The 17,516-nt window shown below is 39.9% G+C and overlaps 1 protein-coding gene across 1 annotated transcript in view; it reads left to right on the forward strand.

Moving 5' to 3' along the window:
- C3H4orf45 (chromosome 3 C4orf45 homolog) overlaps window positions 1-17,516 on the forward strand; it is a 134,229-nt gene that overhangs the window by 37,949 nt on the left and 78,764 nt on the right. The window lies entirely within an intron of this gene.

A 17,516-nucleotide genomic window follows, 5' to 3' on the forward strand; every position in this document is an offset into this window, starting at 1 on the left:
TGTTTGCCTGGGTATCAGCAGCGGAGGCTGCAGAAGATAGAATATTGCTGAACAGTGAGTGCTGCTGTCTGATTCTTGCTCTGGAAGCTTCGTCTCAGGATGTACCCAGCCGTGTGAGGTGTGATGTGTCAGTCTGCACCTAGTAGGGGATGTCTCCCAGCTAGGCTACTCAGGGGCCAGGGACCCACTTGAGCAGGCAGCCTGTCTGTTCTCAGATCTCAGCCTCCGTGCTGGGAGAACCACTGCTCTCTTCAAAGCTGTCAGGCAGGGACTTTTACATCTGCAGAGGTTTCTGCTGCTTTTTGTTTAGCTATGCCCTGTCCCCAGAGGAGGAGTCTACAGAGGCAGGCCGGTCTCCTTGAACTGTGGTGCGCTCCACCCAATTCGAGCTTCCCAGCGGCTTTGTTTATCTACTTAAGCCTCAGCAATGGTGGGCGCCCCTCCTCCAGCCTCGCTGCTGCCTGGCAGTTAGATGTCCGACTGCTGTGCTAGCAATGAGGGAGGCCCCTTGGGCGTGGGACCCTCCAGGCCAGGTGTGGGATATAATCTCCTGCTGTGCCCGTTTGCTAAGACCCTTGGTAAAGCGCAGTATTAGGGTGGGAGTTACCTGATTTTCCAGGTGTTGTGTGTCTCAATTTCCCTTGGCTAGGAAAAGGAACTTCCTTCCCCTTGCGCTTCCCAGGTGAGGCGATGCCTCGCCCTGCTTCAGCTCTCGCTGGTGGGGCTGCACCCCTGGACCAGCATCAACTGTCCAACATGCCCTAGTGAGATGAACCCAGTACCTCAGTTGAAAATGCAGAAATCACCTGTCTTCTGTGTCGCTCACGCTGGGAGCTAGAGGCTGGAGCTGTTCCTATTCGGCCATCTTGGGCACCACTATCTTTTCACTAAAATCTTATTTTTGCCTCTTACGTCCTAGGGAATGGTAGTTTGAGCTGCCATTCTGACCGTGTTAGCTGAATGGTTAGCATTTCTAGTAGCTGCGTTCTCTTTAAAGAGGAGTATTTTTCTGTCTACCTTGAGAATGGGAAGGAGATTTAAAGCCCTCTTTTGTGGAAGAAAAAATGTCTTTCTTTTATAGAGTGAAATGAAATCTGATCTCTTTCATCTCTTTGGCACCATGACACTTCCTGTGTACAATCATTAAACATTTCTCACAAGGGTAGTTCAGGTCACTGATTTTAATTATCGGAGGCGCCATACTGTACAGCCTACAATAGCATTAGCATAGTAGAAGATAACGGACACGAGGGAAAGTGACAGAAATAACAGAAGTGGCTAGAAGGTACATAATATGGTGATAATAGCTATCATCAGGCATCTATTATGTGCCCGGTATAGGACTAGACATGCCTCACATATGCTACATACAATACCTTACTTAATTCTTACAACAAATATATGAGGTTGTTAGATGTGGTTTTATTTTTCAGATAAAGAAACTGAGCCTGAGAGATGGTGTTTTGAAGAAGGTTATGAGCCTATTATGAAATAGGGTTTAGCTGGAGTATGGCCCATTCTCTTTTCTCCACATCATGCTGTCTCCCAATAAAGCAAAACAAATGAAAAAGGAAATGATTTGCTGTAAACCAATTGCAAACCACAAGAAACATTGAATGAAAGGTCACAGGGTGAATTACACAGAGAGTGTTATAAACTTGGCAGGGAGAAATAAAATGTTTTATCATTTCTCTGTATGGCAGAGGGGAGGAAAAAATGGAAGGAACAGCAAAAACAATAGTTTCCTGAGGTAATCGTAAATGTGCTTCCACAGAAAATGACATTTTAGAGGAACAGTGGAAATTGAAGAAGCAGGAAGGACTGAATATATGGAAGTGATAGACACGAATGATTAGGAGACCAGAGAGAGAGAAAAAAGTATTTCAGGTAACCATCATAGCAGTACCTTTCAAACTTTTCTGACTGCAGTCACAGTAAGAAATGCATTTTACATAGGTACCCAGTTAACAACACTGTGTGTGTGTATGCATGTGTATGTGTGTGTGTACTGTTATGTATCATTAAAACAAAGGTACAAAAGCAATTTAGTGAAAAGCGATAGTCTTTTACAAATGGTGCTAAAATAACTGGATATACATATACAAAAAAATTGACCTTCATATCTCTTCTTATATACAAAAATGGACTTGAAAAAGGTCACGGACCTATATGTATAAGCCTAAAACTATAAAACTTCTAAAAGAAAACATAGGAGAAAATCTTTGTGATCTTAGATTAAACAAAGATTATTTAGACTGGGCACAGTAGCTCATGCTTGAGGCCAGGAGTTGAGACTAACCTGGGCAACATAATGAGATCCCATCTCTACAAAAAATACTTTTTTTGACAAAATACTTTTTAGGTATAACACCTATGGCATGATCCATTAAAGAATAAATTAATAAAGTAAACTTTATCAAAATTAAAAACTTCTGCTCTTCACAAGACAATTTCAAAAATGAAAGTATAAGCACAGATTAGACGAAAATATTTGCAAAGTACATATCTGATAAAGGACTTGTATTCAGAGCATATAAAATACTCTTGGTCTAATATCCAGCATCCATAAGGAACAGAAACAAATTTACAAGAAAAAAACAAGCAACCCCATTAAAAAGTGGGCAAGTGACAAGAATCCTCAATAAAATACTGGCAAACTGAATCCAGCAGCACATCAAAAAGCTTATCCATCATGATCCAGTGGGCTTCCTCCCTGGGATGCAAGGCTGGTTCAACATACACAAATCAATAAACGTAATCCAGCATATAAACAGAACCAAAGACAAAAACCACATGATTTTCTCAATTGATGCAGAAAAGGCCTTTGACAAAATTCAACAGCCCTTCATGCTAAAAACTCTCAATAAATTCGGTATTGATGGAATGTATCTCAAAATAATAAGAGCTATTTATGACAAACCCACAGCCAATATCATACTGAATGGGCAAAAACTGGAACAATTCTCTTTGAAAACTGGCACAAGACAGGGATGCCCTCTCTCATCACTCTTATTCAACATAGTGCTGGAAGTTCTGGCTAGGCCAATCAGGCAAGAGAAAGAAATCAAGGGTATTCAGTTAGGAAAAGAAGTCAAATTGTCCCTGTTTGCAGATGACATGATTGTATATTTAGAAAACCCCATTGTCTCAGCCCCAAATCTCCTTCAGCTGGTAAGCAACTTCAGCAAAGTCTCAGGATACAAAATCAATGTGCAAAAATCACAAGCATTCTTGGACACAAGAAGCATATGAAAAAAACCTCGACATCACTGATAATTAGAGAAATGCAAATCAAAAGCACAATAAGATACTATCTAACACCAGTCAGAATCGCTATTATTAAAAAGTCAAAAAATAACAGATGCTGGCGAGGTTGCAGAGAAAAGGGAACACTTGTTGGTTGGAGTGTAAATTAGTTCAACCACTGTGGAAAGCAGGGTGACACTTCCTCACAGAGCTAAAAACAGAACTGCCATTTGATGCAGCAATCCCATCACTGGGTATAAAACCAGTGGAATATAAATTAGTATATCATAAAGACACGTGCACACAAATGTTCATTGCAGCACTGCTCACAATAGCAAAGACATGGAATCAACCTAAATGCCCATTAATGATAGATTGAATAAAGAAAACATGGTGCATATACAACATGGAATACTACACAGCCATAAGGAAGAGTGAGATCATGTCTTTTGTGAGAACATGGATGGAACTGGAGGCCATTAGCCTTAGCAAACTAATGCAGGAATAGAAAACCAAATACTGCATGTTCTCACTTATAAGTGGTAGCTAAATGATAAGAACTCACAGACACAAAGAAGAGAACAACAGCCTACTTGAGGGTAGAGGATGGGAGGAGGGAGAGGAGCAGAAAAAGTAACTATTGGGTACTAGGCTTAGTACCTGGGTGACAAAATAATCTGTACAACGAACCCCCATGACATGAGTTTACCTGTATAACAAACTTGCACATGTACCCCCAAACCTAAAATAAAAGTTTTTTTTTTTTTTTTTTATTATACTTTAAGTTCTAGGGTACATGTGTATAACGTGCAGGTTTGTTACATATGTATACATGTGCCATGTTGGTGTGCTGCACCCATCAACTCGTCAGCACCCATCAATTCATCATTTATAACAGGTATAACTCCCCAATGCAATCCCTCCCCCCTCCCCCCTCCCCATGATAGGCCCCAGTGTGTGATGTTCCCCTTCCCGAGTCCAAGTGAGCTCATTGTTCAGTTCCCACCTATGAGTGAGAACATGCGGTGTTTGGTTTTCTCTTCTTGTGATAGTTTGCTAAGAATGATGGTTTCCAGCTGCACCCATGTCCCTACAAAGGACGCAAACTCATCCTTTTTTATGGCTGCATAGTAAGTTTTTTAAAAAGCTTAACTCTCAATAAGAAGACGAGGCAATTAAGAAATGGGCAAAATATTTGAACACTTCACTAAAGAAAATATGTGGATAGCAAATAAGCAAAAGATCCTCTGCATGATTAGTCATTAGAGATCGCAAATTAAAACTGCAATGAGCCATCACTATGTACCTATTAGAATGCACCAATTAAGAAGACCAAGTGTTGGCAAAGATATGGAGAAGATAGAACTCTCATACACTGCTAGTGGGAATGTAAAAATGATACAACTACTGTTGAATAAATTTGGAAGTTCCTTCACAAATTTATACATCTACCATATGATCCAGCCATTGCACTTCTAGTTATTTACCCAAGATAAATGAAAACAAATGTCCATAAAAAGATTTATACACAAATGTTCATAGCAGTTTTATACAGCCCCAAATTGAAAAGAACCCCAAAGTCCATCAACAGGTAAATGTTACATATCTGTACAATAGAATATTACTCAGCAATAAAAAGGAATAAACTAATGTTACATGTTATAATTCAGATGATCCTCAAAATAATTATGCTTAGTGTAAGAAGCCAGACAAGCCGGGCCCAGTGGCTCACTCCTGTAATCCCAGCACTTTGGGAGGCCAAGTTGGGTGGAGACCAGCCTGGCCAACATGGTGAAACCAAATCTCTACTAAAAATACAAAAACTAGCCAGGTGTGGTAGTATGCGCCTGTAATCTCAGCTACTAGGGAGGCTGAGGCAGGAGAATGTTTGAATCCAGGAGGCGGAGGTTGCAGTGAGCAGAGATTGCGCCACTGCACTCCAGCCTGGGCAACCGAGCAAGACTCCCTCTCAAAAAAAAAAAAAAAGAAGGCAGACAAAAGAGGGTACTTACCGTATTATTTGATGCCATTTAGATCAAATTCTAGAAACCATAAACTAATCTACAGTAACAGAAAGCAGAAAAGTGATTGCCTGGATATGGGAAAAATGACAGATATGTTCTTGATCTTAACTGTAGTGAGAATCCATGGATAGAGCGGCTCGATTTCGCAAATAAAAACATAGAGTGGTCAGTAAAATTTGGATTTCAGATGAATAATTTTTTAGTATAAGTATGTACCATGTAAATATTTGGGACATACTTATACTAAAAATGATTCATTGTTTATCTGAAATCCAAATTTAACTGGGAATTCTGTACTTTAACTCTGATGACCCTGTTCATGTGTGTACATATATGTAAAAATGTACAGATGTATGCTTCAAATATGTGCAATTTATTGTATGTCAATTACATCTCAATACAGCTGGCTTAAAAAAAAAAGAAAGAAAGAAATTGAAGTTAACCAAGGAAAATGAAATGACTTTCCCAAGTTCTCTATGCCAATGGCAGCAAGGTCAAAACCAAAATCTTAATTGCCATTTTTCCCTGTTCAAGTGCTTTTTCTATTATACCAAGTAGGTTCTAAAAAAAAAAAAAAAAATGTTTATTTACAGGAATGGGAAAATAAATCCTCAGAGTAAGAATATTCAGATAAAGAAATTTAATTTGTAAATCTTTACTCTTATGTGGCTTTACCCACCTACTATTTCACCTGTTTATAAATCCATTTTACAGGCTAAGTGCTGCAGCATAGTGAAAACCGTTTTTGGAATGAATAAGGAGTCACTTTATTTCAGTCTCCTCAATGATCAGGAAGCACAGCCAATTCCCTGGGTGTCTTAAAGTAGGGAAGGGCAAAGGTTTTACAAAAGAGATAGCAAAAAAATGTAAAGATTATCTATCTGTTGATTATGGCTTACTTGCTTTCCACAATTAAATATTTCTCAATAATCCAGATAGCAGGTTCACATGTTTTTCTTACAGCATACTTTTAGCTATTTTCCTTTTATTATGTATTTACAAGGTTGAGAAATACCACTTACTGGTCTAAATTACCCTGGCCTAAATTGAAGTCACTTACTGCCATCGAGAAATAGACAAGCCCTTCCTAATGTACTGTTTATCTAGGGAATTGCCACATTTCATCCAGGCTAAAAGTGTCATTTTCATAAATTACATTTAACTTGTCTATAATTGTGATGCTCTTTGCTATCAATGCCTACATTTAAAGTGGTAAATTTCTTTTCTCTTTTTGAAGCAAAGCCAGTATTAAGTCAATGGTACTTTTTTTTTTTTTTTTTTTTTTAGACAGGGTCTCACTCTGTCTCCCAGACTAGAGTGCAGTGGCATGATCTTGGCTCACTGCAGGCTCAAATTCCTGACCTCCTGGGCTCAAGCAATCCTCCAGCCTCAGCACCACAGGTGGTTGCCACCACGCCCAATTAATTTTTAAATTTTTTTGTAGAGACAGGGTCTCACTATGTTTCCCAGGCTGGTCTTGAACTCCTGGACTCGAGTGATCCTCCTGTCTTGGCCTTCCAAAGTAGTCATGAGCCACCACGCCTGGCCTTAATGGTACATATGTTTTACAACCCTTATTATTATAGAGTGGAGGATTGAGAGCACTATTTCCACCCCGTCCAGTGTTGGTTGTGCTCTGTGGATTACATCATAATTACCAACATTACTCAGAGCAATAAAACAGCAATGCATACCTCTCAGCTCTTTCCAGTGTGGGTAAAACCAGGGCGATTCTTACCTAATGTTATTTCCAATCTATCTGTATGATTTACTGTCTTCCCCACTTTTCTATTTTTTTATTGTGCTGGCAAATCTAATTTATATTCACATCTTCTCACTGGTCCTTTATACAACTCTAATAATGAGAAAACCAATTAACACAAAGGCAGAAATGATATGGGGCCAAACTGACACCGGCAATGTAGAGTCAAGCAAGACTCTCCATTGGGACCTCTTATTGTACAAATAAAAAGTACGCTCTTTTATGAATCTGCAGAATAGTCCATTTAAATGAAATACTTATTTTTGCAGTTATGTAATCAATTAAGTCTAATAAATAGAGAAGCTTCATTCATATCTAAAATATGCAAGAAGGAGGTGTAAGATAAAAGACAAATATGAAAACTGCTGTAGATCAGGATTTAGTAAACCATGCCTTGGTTTACTAAATCTGGCTTGCCACCTTTTTTTATACAGCTAAAAGTGGGCTTTCACTTTGTCAGTGGTTGAAAAAAATTAAAAGAAAAATCCCAACCCATAAAAACTATATAAAATTCTAATTTCAGTGTCCATAAATTATGTTTTATTAGAACACAGCCACACTTACTGGTTTACACACTGTCTACTGCAATGATAGGGTTGAGGAGTTGTGATAGAGATTGTATGTATGACCTGTAGGCCTAAAACATTTAGTATCTGGCCTTTAAAAAAAAAAAATGTGCTGACCTCTGCTCTAGATCAAGGAGTGTGATTATGGAGACCAGGCACAGTGGCTCATGTCAGTAATCTCAGCACTTTGGGAGGCCGATGTGGGAGGATCACTTGAGGCCAGGAGTTTGACACCAGCCTGGGTAACATAGTAAGTCCTCCATATCTACCAAAAAAATTTAAAAAGTAGCCAAGTGTGGAGGCCCATGCCTGTAATCACAACTACTTGGGAGGCTGAGGTGGGAGAATTATTTGAGCCCAGGAGTTCAAGGCTGCAGTGAGTCAGGATTGTGCCACTGCACTCCAGCCAGGGCAACAGAGTGAGACCCTGTCTCTAAACAATAACAGCAGCAATTAAAGAGCTTGAATATGGAGGAATACCAATAATTGCCCTATCCCTTGCATTTTGTGAGGATAGCTTCTGACTGAGCCCCTGGCTTGCCTCCATTTCTTGGCATTGCTTTAGTATAAACCCATATCCTTGGCTGGGTGTGGTGGCTCACACCTGTAATCCCAGCACTTTCGAGGCGGGCAGATCACCTGAGGTCAGGAGCTTGAGACCAGCCTGACCAACATAGTGAAACCCTGTCTCTATTAAAATTACAAAATTAGCTGGGCGTGGTGGTGCATGCCTATAATCCCAGCTACTTCGGAGGCTGAGGCAGGAGAATTGCTGGAGCCCAGGAGGCAGAGGTTGTAGTGAGCTGAGATTGTGCCATTGCACTCCAGCCTGGGCAACAAGAGCGAAGTTTCATCTCAAAACAAAACAAAGCAAAACAAAACAAAAGCCATATCCACAAGTACGATAGTACAAACACCAAACTAATTATGCTTTAGCTAGAAATGAAGACCAAAGAGGAGAAAAGAAGTAACTTCAAATAATTTCGTGTGGTCTTAAAAGTAAATCGCACAGCAGCAGTAAAAAGTTGCCTTGTGTCTGTATGTGTGTTTGTGTGTGTTTACTCTGAGGAATGTTTTCCTTTTTGCTTTGTAACTGATTACTCAGAGGCCAGCACACTCTTCTCCCTTTCCAGAGAGCCTCCATTTTTTATTTGGGTGTCTACCCTGACCTCACATGACTCAGGATGAAATTCTGAATCATCCAAGCCAGTCATCGAAATTCCAGTTCCCTTGCCAGTGCTTGGTTTTAGGAAAAGATGAATGACTCAATCCTGGTGAATAAAATGAGAGAGGAATTTATCTGAGGTCTTCTAGGAAGGGCTTCCCCACTGATTGAACATACACACACCCTCTTGAACATCATTGTATCTGCCTATGATACCGGAAACCGTGACAGCCTCCTAGGGACCTCTGGGGGAACTTGCCCGAGGTATGGGGAGGGCACAGTGCACACAGATGGAAAAGCCTGTGATTCTGAAGACATCATTGAGCTACTGAAGAAAGCAACCCCAGATTCCTCCTCCTGCCTCAGAAGATCTTATTATGGGACATAATTTTTCTTTATTGTTTAATCAATTTTGCAATGGATTTCCTATTACTTGCAGCACTCAAATGGATTTTTAGTAGTTCTATATATACAAATCTTACTAATTTTTTTCATGAAATAGCTAGAGCCTATCTATGTGAATAGTGAGAGTTTCTTATAATAAAATTGACTGTATCATGCATATTTATGCTAGGAAAATTGCAAGCCAAAATAAAGAAAATGTAATTTATTTGTTATCTACTTAGGTTTTCCTTTCAGGAGAGATGGGTATGTGGAGATTCACTTGGTTGCAAAATTTTGTCAAGAGGGTCAGTTTTACTTTTCAACTAAAAGTCCAAGGATATTTACAAAATTTTTTATTCTGCCTTCTTTCTCTACTAAACAGGAAAACTATGGAATTTTACATTTTTGATTACATCAGCAAATTTAATGAGCAACCAGTCATTCTTTCAGCAAATATTACTAAGCATTGGCTTGGTGCATTGCACTGTCCAGAATGCAAAAGATGTTCCAAAGCAAATGAGACATAGTGTGAGTCTCTAATAGGGACTAATAAGGGGTTAACTGTCAAGCAAAGAGACAAGACACATACTCACGAAACGGCTAGGAAACCTCAGCACACAAATGAAACAGATCAAACTGTACTTTAAAGTTTCAGTGAATAATAATGTTTGCCATGAAGGATAGAAAACGTTTTCCCTTTTTTTTTTTTTTTTTTCTCTCTGAGATGGAGTCTCACTCTGTTGCCAGGGTGGAGCGCAGTGGTGCGATCTCAGCTCACTGCAAGCTCTGCCTCCTGGGTTCAAGCGATTCTCCTGCCTCAGTCTCCCGAGTAGCTGGGACTATAGGCACATGCCACCACACCCAGCTAATTTTTGTATTTTTAGTAAAGACGGGGTTTCACAATGTAGGCCCAGATGGTCTCGATCTGTTGACCTCGTGATCCACCTGCCTCGGCCTCCCAAAATGCTGGGATTACAGGCGTGAGCCACCATGCCCGGCTCAGAAAATGTTTTCTAAAGGAGGTGAGCACGGTCTTTAGATTGTATGGGAGACCAGAAAAACAGAAGCCATGTCATAATGACCTTTGTTCACACTGAGCCAGTATTGGGCACGTGGTAAGGTGCCAAATATATTATTTAAGCCATCAGTTAAACTGTGCATAAGTGTCAGGTGAATTCTCTAATTCTTTGTAACTGAATTCCAATTTATAATTTGAGCCATAATTATATCAGTTACCTAATTGACACAATAATCCCAAGAGTTTATTATTGGAAGCAGTTTGATTAGTAATCACTGCCCCTAATGCTTTCAGGTTGTCCACAGGAAAGTTTGACTACAAAAAATGAAAAGAATAATAACGAAGTCCAGGCACAGGGGCTTATGCCTGTAATCCCCACACTTTGGGTGTCCAGAGTTGGAGGATCACTTGAGGCCAGGAATTCAAGATCAGCCTGGGCAACACAGCAAGACCCTGTCTTTATTAAAAAGAAAAATGAAAAAAATGAGAAAGTTTATCATTTGAGAATAGAACTAAGGTATGTAGCAAGGATGCTTTCGCCTGCTGTTTATTCAGCTCATTCAGAAATTTGACAAACCGAGCCTTTCAGTTGTTTCAATGGTTAGACCCATTGCATAACTGTACCAACTGAATTGAAATGCAGCATTTCAACATTTTCCAGGCCATGAGTCCGTTCTGTGGTAAATGTCAGAATTGGAGAGCCTATTCACATTAGCAGTTGTAGTAATTAATCTCTAGCAGTATCTCCTTTTTTCTTCCCCCTGTGTGCACATGTCAGACATGCCCATTAGAGTTCATTTCATAGGTTCAAATCCCACCACCGCCCTCTGGCCTTTACCTTGGCTTGATTCCCCTGACAAGCCCAGCTGTTCTGCACTGCACATCTTCAACGGGCAAATTATGCCTGTGGTGTCAACAGATTATCAAATATACTTATTGAAACACTCATTTCCATGGTCCACTTGATTCCTTTTGATTTATTTCTTTGATGGGTTTCCATCCGGTCACTGAAATTGAGGACTGACCTCATGAGGCAATATTATAAAATGAAATAATATTCCTGTGAGCTCTCATCCTTCTACCTCTAAGTCTTAAAAATAAATGTAGTGAAAAGCAATTCTTCCTTTGACCTTACACTTAAGGATCTTAACATAAATCCCAGAATAGGAGGGTTTTAAGGCAGTTCTAGAAATTAAGTGGCTCGTTGGAAATTTAAAGAAGTGATTGCCTCTCACCCAATATGACTTTATGTATCTTCAGTCTTATAATGGAACTCTTTAATTCATGTGTTCAATCAACAATTCACTTATTTATTCAACATGCATTTCTTTTATGGATTTCCTATGTTCAAAGCACAGTGCTGGCCATTAAGAATTAACAGAGATAAATAAGATACAACTCTTATCCTCCAAGAGCTTACAAATGAGGAAGATCCAATAAATTTGATATAGAAAAGAAGTGAAATTCAATGAAACTACCATACTACATCGTGCTGAATGTTTAATTTTGACATGAGGGGATTAGATATGTTCTCCATAGATGGAAGCATTTACAATAAGCCTTGTAGGGTTTGGTTTAACAATGAGAAAAGGTTATGGATGGTATTATGGTCAGATTAGGAAGACACTATTCTGCAATCCTGAGAAATCTGAATGGAAACAAATTCCCAAGCGCTGGAGAAAATTATTTCATGTTTTTAAGAAAAGGAAGTATTTAATGTTATCTGAGTTTTAAATCACTCTTGACAGCTGTGTAGAAGATGGATTAGAAAGGAGAGAAACTAGAGCCAAGACTAGTTAAGGAGGCTATGGTGATAATCCAGATGATGAAGAATTGTTTATTTCTAGCACCTGCCTCTCAAAGAATGCCAGTTTCATAAAGGCAGCGGCCTTTGTTTTTTTCACTGCTATATTCCAAGCACTCAGAACAGTGCCTGACATGTAGTAGCTGTTCATAAGTATGTGTTGAATAAATGAATAAATCAGTGAAAGAATAAATGAAGGAACTAAATGAGACAATGAAACTGCAGAGAATTCCAGTAATAGAAAAAGAAAAAGAAAAAAAAGAAACCTGCAGAGAAGAGGTCAGAAAGAGACATTTGCTTCAGGGATGGAATTTCCCCCTACTCTATTAACACACATTGTAGTTCGGTCCTTTTCTTTCTTTCTTTTTTTTTCTTTTTTTAGAGACAGGATCTCACCCTGTTGCCCAGGCTGGAGTGGCATGATCATAGCTCACTGCTACCTCAAACTTCTGGGCTCAAATGAGCCTCCTGCCTCAGCCTCCTGAGGAGCTGGGACTACCCGGGCATGCCACGGGTGACCAGCTATTTAAAATTTTTTTTTGTAGAGAGAGGGTCTTACTATGTTGCTGAGGCTGGTCTCAGACTCCTACACTCCAGTGATCCTCCCTTCTTAGCCTTCCATGGTGCCTGACACACCATGCCCAGCCCTTTTTTCAAGTGTTGGCAAAAGATGAAGTTTGTTGGACTGACTGGACACGCACACACACACAAACACACATACTTGGGTTGCGAAGCATGTACACCACACCTTCTAACACGAAGTGCTTTTCACTCAGCTTATGCTATGGTTTCAGTGTGCCCACTTCCCCAAATTCAGGTGTTGAAATTTAACGGCCAATGTGATAGGAGTAAGAGGTGGGGCCTTTAAGAGATGATTAGGTCATAAGGGCTCCTCCCTCATGAATGAGATTAAAGCCTTTATAAAGAAGGCTTCACAAAGCCTCCAGCTTGCTTGTCCTTTCACCTGCTGCCCTGTCGGGACCTGGTGTTCCTCCCCTCCAGAGGATGCAGCAACGAGGCACCATCTTAGAAGCGGAGAGCAGCCTTCGTCACATGACCTGCCAGCACCTTAATCTTGGACTCCCAGCCTTCATAACTGTATGAAAACAAATTTCTGTTCTTTACAAGTTACTTGGTCTTGGGTATTTTGTTATAGCAGCACAAACCAAGACAGCTGGCAAGTAATAGCTTTTTTCAAAAACTTACTACAGTCCACAGAGCAACTAAGGAACTAACAACAGATAAATATCTACTCTCACATTTACAGTAGGATGCATATAAGTGACCCAGTAGGGAAAAACCATCTATGTTGAAATCAGTTTGGGAAACACTGGGCTATGTAACTGTAAATAGTTTATTTACCATATAAGTCTTATCAGAACTCTTAATATACTTTCATATGCTGTGAATATCTACAAAGCGAATGTAGCAAGCAGTGTTCGCAAATGCATTTGACTGTAGAGATCCCTCCCACACACCACCACCACCTTCATGGTGCACTCATGCGAGCAGCATTTGATGAAGTATTTGGGAAAACACTGGTCTGAGTCTGGGCACAGAGGCTCATGTCTGCAATCTCAGCACTTTGGAAGGCCAAGGCAGGAGGTTCACTTGAGGCCAGGAGTTTGAGACCAGCCTGGGCAATAAGACTCCATGTCTACAAATAAAAATAATAATAATTAGCCAAATGTGATGGCCTGCACCTGTAGTCCTAGCTACTCGAGAGGCTGAGTCAGGAGGCTCCCTGGAGCCCAGGTGATCAAGGCTGCAGTGAGCTAGTATTGCATCACTTCAGCCTGGGTGAAGCAAGGTCCTGTTTCTGAAAAGGAAAAAAAGTATCTTCTGAAGGGTACACCTCAGAGTAAAATAAAATTTAAAAACTGGCTTAAACATACAATGCAATTCCAAAAAGACTAATACAGTTCTTCCATATTTCACTGTAGAAGGGATTGCAAAAAGTTCCTTTTGACAAAGTTTTGTAAATGAGACCTCAACACCTGTTATATGGAGAGAGAAAACAGGTTTTCATGCTCTGACAATTCTATGCTTTATCAAAGTAGTTCTATCTAAGTGAAAACCTGAAGCAAATAAAACTGAAGCCACGATGTATTCATCAGGGGAAATTAGCCACTCAGTGAATACTCAATTTTCTTGGGGAGTGATGGTGATTAGGAAGCTGTGAAAACACCTGCTAAAATTGTTTCTGCTTCCTTGGAAAGCTGCGATTGGTTTTCTGAGCACAGTCTTGTTACACGTTTACCATCCTATCAAGAGTACCTGGTCCACGTGTCAGGGGCAGTGGATCAAAGCCTTTGCCTGCCTTGCACTTTCTGCAAATACTGAGCTCCCTGATTTAAGAGCAACATGAAAGGAGTCACAGGAGCCAGAAAGGACTGAGGCAATGTCACCACAACACAGATTCTCTCTCCAAGATCTTTGGTTAACTTTTGGAAAAGAAATAAAGTTCCTTCTTTCTGTCCCCAGTCTGCCCATACAGGTCTACACTCATTTTGGTTATGGGGTTATTGAACTTCTTCCTGGGCCAGTAGCTTCATTATCTTATCTTTCATCAGCAAGTACCATTTCTTACAGAAAGTCTTAGGTCTTTCACATTCACATGATTAACTTTACCAATTTTAGCAGGGCTTGGTGGCATGTGCCGTAGTCCCAGCTACTTGGGAGGTTGAGGCAGGAGAATCATTTGAGCCCAGGAGTTCAGGTCTTTAGAGCATTATTGTACCTGTGAATTGCCACTGCACTTCAGCCTGGGCAACACAGGCTGTTGTACCTGTGAATAGCCACTGCACTTCAGCCTGGGCAACACAGCAAGACCCTATCTCTTTTTAAAAAATGCGTTTGAGCTAGCTGCAAAAGTTTTTTATTATCTTTTAAGTTCTGGGGTACATGTGCAGAACATGCAGGTTTGTTTACATGTGCCATGGTGGTTTGCTGCACCCATCAGCCCATCATCTACATTACATATTTCTCCTAATGCTATCCCTCTCCTAGTCTCTCACCCCACAACAGGACCCAATGTATGATGTTCCCCTGCCTATGTCCATGTGTTCTCATTGTTCAGCTCCCACTTATGAGTGAGAACATGCAGTGTTTGGTTTTCTAGTCTTGTGTTAGTTTGCTGAGGATGATGGTTTTCAGCTTCATCCATGTCCCTGCAAAGAACATGACCTCATCTTTTTTATGGCTGGGTAGTATTCCATGGTGTGTATGTGGCACATTATCCAGTCTTTCATTGATGAGCATTTGGGTTGGTTCCAAGTCAGTATTCACTATTCACTGTTCACTATTGTGAACAGTGCCACAATAAACATACGTGTGCATGTGTCTTTATAGTAGAATGATTTATAATCCTTTGGGTATATACCCAGTGATGGGATTGCTGAGTCAAATGGTATTTCTGGTTCTAGATCCTTGAGGAATCGCCACGCTGTCTTCCACAATAGTTGAACTAATTTACACTCCCATCAACAGTGTAAAAGCGTTCCTATTTCTCCACATCCTCTCCAGCATCTGTTGTTTCCTGACTTTTTAATGATCGCCATTCTAACTGGGGTGAGATGGTATCTCACTGTGGTTTTGATTTGCATTTCTCTAATGACCAGTGATAATGAACTTTTTTTCGTATGTTTGTTGGCTGCATAAATGTCTGGGAAAAGTGCCTGTTCATATCCTTCACCTGCTTTTTGATAAGGTGTGTTTTTCTTGTAAATTTATTTAAGTTCTTTGTAGATTCTGGATATTAGCCCTTTGTCAGATGGATAGATAACATAATTTTCTCCTATTCTGTAGGTTGCCTGTTCATTCTGATGATAGTTTCTTTTGCTGTGCAGAAGCTCTTTAGTTTAATTAGATCCCATTTGTCAATTTTGGCTTTCGTTGCCATTGCTTTTGGTGTTTTAGTCATGAAATCTTTGCCATGCCTATGTCCTGAATGGTATTGTCTAGGTTTTCTTCTAGGGGTTTTATGGTTTTAGGTCTTACATTTAAGTCTTTAGTCCATCTCGAGTTAATTTTTGTATAAGGGGTAAGGAAAGGTGTTCAGTTTCAGTTTTCTGCATATGGCCAGCCAGTTTTCCCAACACAATTTATTAAGTAGGGAATCTTTTTCCCATTTCTTGTTTTTGTCAGGTTTGTCAAACACAAACATATGTGTCAAGCACACATATGTTTAGTGCAGCACTATTCACAGTAGCAAAGACTTGGAACCAACCCAAATGTCCATCAATGTTAGACTGGATAAAGAAGTTGTGGCACATATATACCATGGAATAACTATGCAGCCATGAAAAAGAATGAGTTCATGTCCTTTGGAGGGACATGAATGAAGCTGGAAACCATCATTCTCAGTAAAGTGACTGAGGAACAGAAAACCAAACACCTCATGTCCTCCCTCATAAGTGGGAGTTGAACAGTGAGAACATATGGACACAGGGAGGGGAACATCACACATGGGGGCCTGTCAGGGGGTGGGGGGCTAGGAGAGGGATAGCATTAGGAGAAATACGTAATGTAGATGTTGGGCTGATGGGTGCAGCAAACCACCATGGCACGTGTATACCTATGTAACAAATCTGCACGTTCTGCACATGTACCCCAGAACTTAAGATACCATAGTAAAAACATTTAATCTTTTCCCAGACCTTCTCTTATTTCTGCTTTTTTCACCTATTTCTATAATTCATTGATTATTTTTTTGTTCATTGTTTTACTTTTAAAATACAAATACTTCTGCCTTTGGCAATTTTATAAGCTTACCCTCATCTAACAATTTTCTCCATTTTTCAATTTTTTGTTAATACATTTGGGGAGTATTCTAATACTCATTTCAGATTTTTATCTACCTAGATAAAACACCTCAATATCTGAAGGCCTACATCCTGCAAATATGGCATGTGAGAAATTTTAGTATATATCATGTCTTTTTTTTTTTTGAAGTGGTCTTGCTCTATTGCCCAAGCTGAAGTGCAGTGGCACAGTCATAGCTCACTGCAGCCTCCACCTCCTGGGCTTAAGCAATCCTCTCACCTCCATCTCTCAAATAGCTGGGACCACAGGTGTGTGCCACCATGCCTGGCTAATTTTTATTTTTTGTAGAGACAGGGTCTCACTAGTTATCCAGGCTGGTCTCAGATTCCTGAGTTCAAACAATCCACCCACCTTGGCCTCCCAAAGTGCTGGGATTACAGGCATAAACCACTACATCCAGCCCATGTCTATAGTAAGTTGATGATATACAAAGTAGTTTAATGGGTCAATTAAGAGCCCAACCTTTGCATCAGCCTATCTGGGTACAAAGACCTTGTTAGCTATAATTCTGGACAAGTAACCAATCTTTCATTTTCCCCATACATAAACTGGAGAAAAAAATTCTACCAGTCTCATTTGGTTACTAATAAGCATTAATAAGAATTATTAATTATAAATAAGTATTAATAAGAATTAACATGTCTAAAAGGCTTATAATAGAACCTAAAACATAGTAAGTGCCATATAATTATTGGCTATTAGTATTTCAATGGTGAAAACAAC

This window comes from Piliocolobus tephrosceles, chromosome 3 (assembly GCF_002776525.5).
Source record: "Piliocolobus tephrosceles isolate RC106 chromosome 3, ASM277652v3, whole genome shotgun sequence".
Classification (NCBI taxonomy): Eukaryota; Metazoa; Chordata; class Mammalia; order Primates; family Cercopithecidae; genus Piliocolobus; species Piliocolobus tephrosceles.